The following is a 6,852-nucleotide window of genomic DNA, read 5'->3' as shown; positions in this document are numbered from 1 at the left end:
AAGTTCTGGGGGTGGCAGGATGGTTTCCTCACTTGTCCAGAATTAAGCTGTGGGATATGCTGACGTGGAATGTTTGGAGGCCAAATGCAAAGATGGTTCCAAAAAATCACAGCAGCAGGGTGAGAGCTGCCTGCTCAGTGCAGCATCCGATGCAGAACTTATTTGGGCCAAATCCTTTTGTTTCCTGAGTGATGGCAAAAGTCAGAAGACCCCATTAGGCATCGTCAGGTGCTTGTCCAGAATTAAGCTGTGGGATATGCTGACGTGGAATGTTTGGAGGCCAAATGCAAAGATGGTTCCAAAAAATCACAGCAGCAGGGTGAGAGCTGCCTGCTCAGTGCAGCATCCGATGCAGAACTTATTTGGGCCAAATCCTTTTGTTTCCTGAGTGATGGCAAAAGTCAGAAGACCCCATTAGGCATCGTCAGGTGCAGCGCGGGAGGGGAAGGGGGTGCCGGCTGCTGGTGGGGGTTGCTGCTTGCTGATGGCACAGGAGGGAGCGAGCAGTAGAGCTCCATGCCCTGGGAAGACTGTGAGTGAGGGCAAGATTGGTCCAGTGGAGGGTCCAAGCTTCCCGTTGAGAGCATCCCACCTGCCCATCTATTCCCACCTTGGGACTTAGCTGAAAACTGCAGCCAGTATAGTGTAACCATCATGCTGGTTTGTTCCCGAGCAAATCAAGGTCCTGACCCACCGTGGAAATTATTGATGAGATGTTGCCACTGTGGTGGGTCTCTCCATGTGGCGGTCCAGAGGGTTCCAAGCCTCCTGGAGCAGGTCTAGTAAATGTGCTGGGAGCAACCAAATCACACCACCACCATGTCATCTCTCTCATTATTTTGTAGTTTTAGCAGTCGAGGGGGTGGTGCCCAGGACTTTATCAGGGCCTGTCTGTGAGCTGTGACTGTTGCCCTGCCATGATGTCCCCCAGCACCTGCAGGCTTGGAGCAGATGGGGAGCTGTGCTCCTGTAGATCATTTTGTCAGGGGTGGTCACTGAGGTTTTTTTCTTGTCAGTCTTCAGGCCTCCAGGGGCCAAGTCTTGCTCAGGAACTTCTGTGCATGGGGCAATTTCCTTACGTTGCTTAATTTTCAACTGTTCCTCTCTTGCGCCCGAAGCAAAGCTAAAACTTCAGTCCTTTAAAACTGTTACACCAGGAAGCTGTGGTTGGAGAGAAACACTGTTGAACTTACTCTTATCTGGAGAGTTCCTGGTTTGGGACTCACCTGCCAAAGTGGGCGTAAAACCGAGGCCACGCCAGTGCCATCTGCGGGGGATCTGCTGCAGTGACTGCGGGGCACGAGGATTCCTTCTGTGGGTGCAGATCAGGGCTAGGCTGAGCAGATGAAAGGAGAAATTCCAACATCATGGGGTATCCCCAGTTGCTCTTGCTTGGGTGTTGGTGTTGGCAGGAGCTGCCTCTCCTAGAGGAAGGTCTTCTCTGCCTGCACCAGCGCTGGCCTCTGTCTTGCTTCCTCCTTGATCCTGACACGCTCTCACCGTACAGCCAGGTGAGGCTGGTTGGGTTCTTGCCTGGGATTTAATTCCTTCTGACCCGTGCAGTAGCTCAGCTCCCACCTCTGTGCACTTTCACTGGGAGGAAGACTCTGGTGCTGGAGAAGGGCAGGTGAAAGCCGGTGGCTGGGGGGGCTGAAGCTGAAACTGAAATGAAAAAAGAAATTTGTTTCAATATTTTAGCTGTGACTTCATGAACTACTGGTGTGAGTGGCCAAAAGGTGAAGTGAATACTTGGTCTCCATCCTTTAAATGCAGCTTGGACGTCTTTCTGGAGACCACTGAGTCCCACACAGGGTACAGGGTCATGCAGGATTGTTTTGTGAGTGTTAATTCCCTGTCTGTGCAGCCAGATGTGTGAACTGACAGTCGCTCTCAATCGGAGTTTTTCTGCACTCTATGAGAAGGGAGAAGTGTGATGTGACCACAGCACCTGGGAAATCACAGGATGAAAAAAGTTCTGGAGGAGCTGGAGCCACAGGGTCCTCCTGTTCCTTGGTCTCAGCTCTGTAAGGCAGATATACTGGTGCCAGTGACTTCTGCAGTGGTTCAGCCAGCAGCTTCTCTTGATGCTGTGGGGAATTTTGTACAGCAAAGAGTCTAAGTGCCCGCGAACAGCCCTGAGCAGGTAACAGAGCAGCACCAGTGTGGGGCAAAGCAGTAAACACAGCAACAGAATGTCCTTGAGCAAGGAGAGCCCTGGCATGGTGTGTGTTGAGCCTAGCAGTGGTGTGGGCAGCAAAGGGAAGGGGTGCTGAGCTTCAGGGGGAGAACATCAGTTTTCCACAGCTGGAGGCAGGTCATAGAATCATAGAATCCCAGACTGGTTTGGGTTGGAAGGCACCTTAAAGCTCACCCAGTCCCAACCCCCTTGCCATCAGCAGGGACACCTTCCACTAGACCAGGTTGCTCAAAGCCTCATCCAACCTGGCCGAGAACACTTCCAGGGAGGAGCAGCCACAGCTTCTCTGGCCAACCTGGGACACTGTCTCACCACCCTCACACCAAAGAATTCCCTCCTCACATCTCATCTCCATCTCCCCTCTTCCAGTTTCAAGCCATCACCCCTTGTTCTGTCACTCCCTGCCCTTGGCCAAAGTCCCTCCCCAGCCTTCCTAGAGCCCCTTCAGGTACTGGGAGGCTGCTAGAAGGTCTCCCCAGAGCCTTCTCTTCTTCAGGCTGAACAGCCCCAACTCTCTCAGCCTGTCCTCACAGCAGAGCTGCTCCAGCCCTTGCATCATCCTCGTGGCCTCCTCTGCACTGGCTCCAGTAGGTCCATGTCCTTTCTTGTGTTGGTGGCCCCAGCACTGGAGGCAGCACTGCAGGTGGGGTCTCACAAGAGCAAAGTAGATCCCCAAGAGGAAGTCACGCAGCTTGGCTGAGTGCAGAACCAGACCTGTGCCTGCAAAGCAAATGAACGTGGGTAAAAGTCCAGGCAGGGAACAGAGCTTGAGGTTCCCTGCACCAAGGAGCAGATACGGAATTTCCTGCCTTGTGGCCAGTGACTGTACTCATACACACTTCCTGATCCTTGGACCCTCACTGGATGGGGGGAGCCTGGGGAGCTGGTGGTGCCTGTTGGTGATGACCTCTGGGATGCTACGGAGCAGTCTCACCCTGGAGCTGCTCCTCCAAAGCAGGGAAGCCTCCTGGCCTGAGAGCATTGGCCAGGGAATGGCTCAGGAAATTCAGATTGGGCATTAGGAAAAGCTTCTTCTGTAGAGGGTGGTGCAGCCCTGCAAGAGGTCAATAGAGAGGTGACCTCCATTCTTGGAGGATTTCAGTGTCCAACTAAGCAAAGCACAGCCAACTGATCTGGTATTGACAATAATCCTTCTCCAAAGAAGAGTTTGTATGAGAGCCCTTCCAACAGTACTTGTATGAAATAGCATCTGAAATCCAGTCTCTCATAGGCAGAGAGTTCAGATGCCTCCAAACATTTCCCCTCAGCCACTTAAGCTTCCTCCTCTCAGCTCAGGAATGACACTGACAGTGATGGAAATGATATAATTTGTAACTGTTTCTTGCCAGTGAAATCCACATTTTCTTCAGTGCTGTACGTTCCTTTTTCCACCATATTTTCCAATCCTTCCTTAATGTTTGGCCATTTCTTCCAGAAGAGCATCAGGAGGGCTTGTAGATATTTAAGATATTTATGGATCATCACCTACCTGCTGGCAGGACAGTTCAGCCTGGGGATGTTGGGGCTTGTGCTAAGCCCTGTGGGTTACAGAAGTGTGCATACGGATGTAGTCAGTGACCTTCTCCTCTGCATTTCCAGGCCTTGGACGCTGACCGAGCTGTGCTGCAGAAGATGAGGAAAGCAGCCAAGGCAGAGCACAGCTGTGGACAAGGTCAGAGCAGAACGGAGCCTCAGGAGGGGCGAGACAGCGATGGATGGATGGATGGATGGATGGATGGATGGATGGATGATGGAAGGATGGATGAGGGGAGTCCTCACTGCAGGGAATATGGATCTTAGGGGTCCCTATAGCTGGGTGGTAGTAGTGGGGGCAGCAGGAGGCAACAGGAGCTGGCTCAGGTGTGTGAGCAGAACTGGGCATGGTGACTCCCAGGAGAGAGATGGGGTTGGGTGTTCATCCTGACCTTGCCCCTGCACTCGCCGGAGACCATCCATGTTCCCCCAGACCTCATCAACCACCTTGAAGCCCACATTTCTGCCCAGGAGAAGTTCTCAGCCAACTACCAGCTGGAGGGCGAGGAGCAGCTGGCCAGCGCCTTTAGCACCTTTGCTGCTTTCTCTCGGGAGTTGCTGACTGCTGTCAGGAGTCTGGTAGGCAGCTCTGTCCCCTGCATGTCCATCAGAGTGGGGCCCCTGGCTTGCAAGGGGGTGCTGGCGGGGGTCCCCAGGAAGAGCAGCAGGCTCTGGGCCACAGCCTGGAGGTCCAAGCCTGTCCCCTTCCCTGGATGGAGGCAGGAGGTCATGGCGTGTGGCTGCAGAGCCAGTGGCACAGCCTGCATGGCCAGGGCCATCTGTGCAGACCTCTGATGCTGCTCAGAAGAGGCCGCTGGAGATCTCCTGTCCACCATCCTGCTTGAAGCCAGGCTCTCACCAACACTGGGTCAGGCTGGCTGTGGTTTTTCCAGTTTGGTGGAGGCTTTCAGATAATGGTTTTCCAAAATGGTTCCTCTGCAGGGTCTCAAGCAGCTCAGCTCTCCCCGCATGAGGAGCGGAGCAGGGCTGCAGCACTAGCACCATCATCTCTCTCTTTCCTTTCCAGTGGCAGAGTTTGTACCACAACATCAACTTTCCCCTGGAGTCATTAATAAAGGGTGACCTGAAAGAGCTCAAAGGGGTAAGCAGGGGCTGAAAGGGCTGCTCTGAGGTGGGGCTGGTACGCGAGTGGCTGGACGCAGAGTGGGTCCCAGCTGTGGGGGTCTCACTCCTGGCTCATGTCTTGCCCTCCGGCAGAGATACATGTTGGAAGGGCAGGTCTGCTTCTCCTCCTGCATGCCAGATCCTGCTCCCTGCCCAGGCTGGCACCTCACACCACAGGTCAGCTTGTGGTGTCCCTTAGATGGGACCTCTGCCTCTTTGTAGGCACCTGTCTGAATCCAGAGAAATCTGGTGTCATTCACTATGTGGGAAAAAAATCAGGGCATTGTGCACCAAATGTTGACAGCACCCTGACCTCAGTGCACACCCTGGTGAGGTGTCTCCCCACGCAGACCCACCCGTGACTCTTGTGTTTACGTGTGTGAGCAGATGTGTGTTGGTGTGAATCCAAGTGTGCGTGTGTACCAGCTGCAGGTTCATCTCAGGGACTGCAGAGCAGCAAGTGCTGAAGTGACCACACAATTTGATCTTCAGCACTGTGAAGATACCAGGGCACTTCACAGTGCTCATCAGTGCAGATGTGAGGAAAAGCATAAATCTTGTATTGAATTTTTGCCTTTTTTAACCCACCGGGAAGGTCATCATGGTCCTTGCTGAGTCTGCACACATGTTCTTACCATTAAGAGCCTGTGGCTGTACTCAGACCATCAGCTCTGCACCCTGGGTGCAAAGCTGGGTGCCCCTGGGTGCCCCTGCCTGTGTAGGGGTGCCCCTGCCTGTGGGTGTTCGGGGTGAGGAGGCTGGACCGATCCTGATCACGATGCTGGAGCAAGGTCACTGTCAAGAGATTGCTGATCATAGCTGGCATCCAACGTGGTGGAGCAGCTGCCAGTTGTGACCTGGCACTGTTCCTCTCTGGGTGGTTTTGGGCACAGAGACTCTGCGTGAAGGGTATGTATGACTTGAAACAGTAAAGCCATTATTTATCAGCTGATGCACACACGAAATTGTGAGGATTTGAAGGCCTTGGCGTTCAGACACTCAGCACCATGATGAGACACCTGAGGACTTGTGCTGTCCAGGCAGACCAGTTTGGGAGAAGCAGGGACAGAGCTGCTGCTCCCTGCAACAGACTCTGCTATTGGTCTTTGCCGTCTTCCACCAGCCCTGCTGATACTCTGACAAACCCCCTGTGTTTTCTTCTTTTAGGATTTTATATTTTTCTGTGATGCTATTTTTCTTATTGAATCCTCGAGCTGGTAACGAACCTGCTTCCACAACCTGAACTCTGTCATTTTACCTTTTAATTTTGCATGGTTCTATTCTATAGATTTTCTCCCTGCTCCGCAGTTTCCTCAGATGCTTGCTGAAGGTTTTGCAGCTGGGTTGTATCAGGGCTGGGGTGGGGATCCTTGAGCAAACAGCTGAAGCTCTGGGATAATGCAGGGAAAGCTTTGGTCAGCATTGCAGAAAGAGGGATGGGGGCTGTGGCAGGGTTTGGGGACTTCCACATTGACAAATACTGAAGTAAATCATGAGAATTTAGGCATCTGTTTGGAAGCTTGTGCTGCACAGGAGAGTAAAAGTGGAAGGAGAGAGTAAATTCAGGAACTTCTGATGTGAAGTAAATTGATAAAAGAATATAAAATACGAAGGGAAAAAAAAATCCAGTATTTACATTGTTAAGGATGATGTCAAGAAGATTTGGAACTAAGAAAAAGGCAGAGAGACAGGAAAAAAACCCAGCTGCCCATAAGAAGACATGATTAAGCTGAAGAAATCCAACAGGAATCTGAAGTTGACCTGAGTCAGTCTGGCATTTTCATCAGAATGAAGATAAATGCAAGATCTGTCCTGACAAGGTTCTGCTTGGACATAAATAAAGAAATTTCACCTCGGGGGACAGAGAGGCATTGAGACAGGGACAGAGAGGCTATGGGATCTCCAGCCTTGGGGCTTTTCAACATCTTTCAACATCAACAACAAAGCCTAGTCTGAATTCAGTGGTGTCCCTGCCTTGAGTGAGACGCTAGACTAGA

The sequence above is a fragment of the Antrostomus carolinensis genome, unplaced genomic scaffold (assembly GCF_000700745.2).
Source record: "Antrostomus carolinensis isolate BGI_N321 unplaced genomic scaffold, ASM70074v2 scaffold30657, whole genome shotgun sequence".
Classification (NCBI taxonomy): Eukaryota; Metazoa; Chordata; class Aves; order Caprimulgiformes; family Caprimulgidae; genus Antrostomus; species Antrostomus carolinensis.
Note: the sequence above shows the minus strand (reverse complement) of the source record.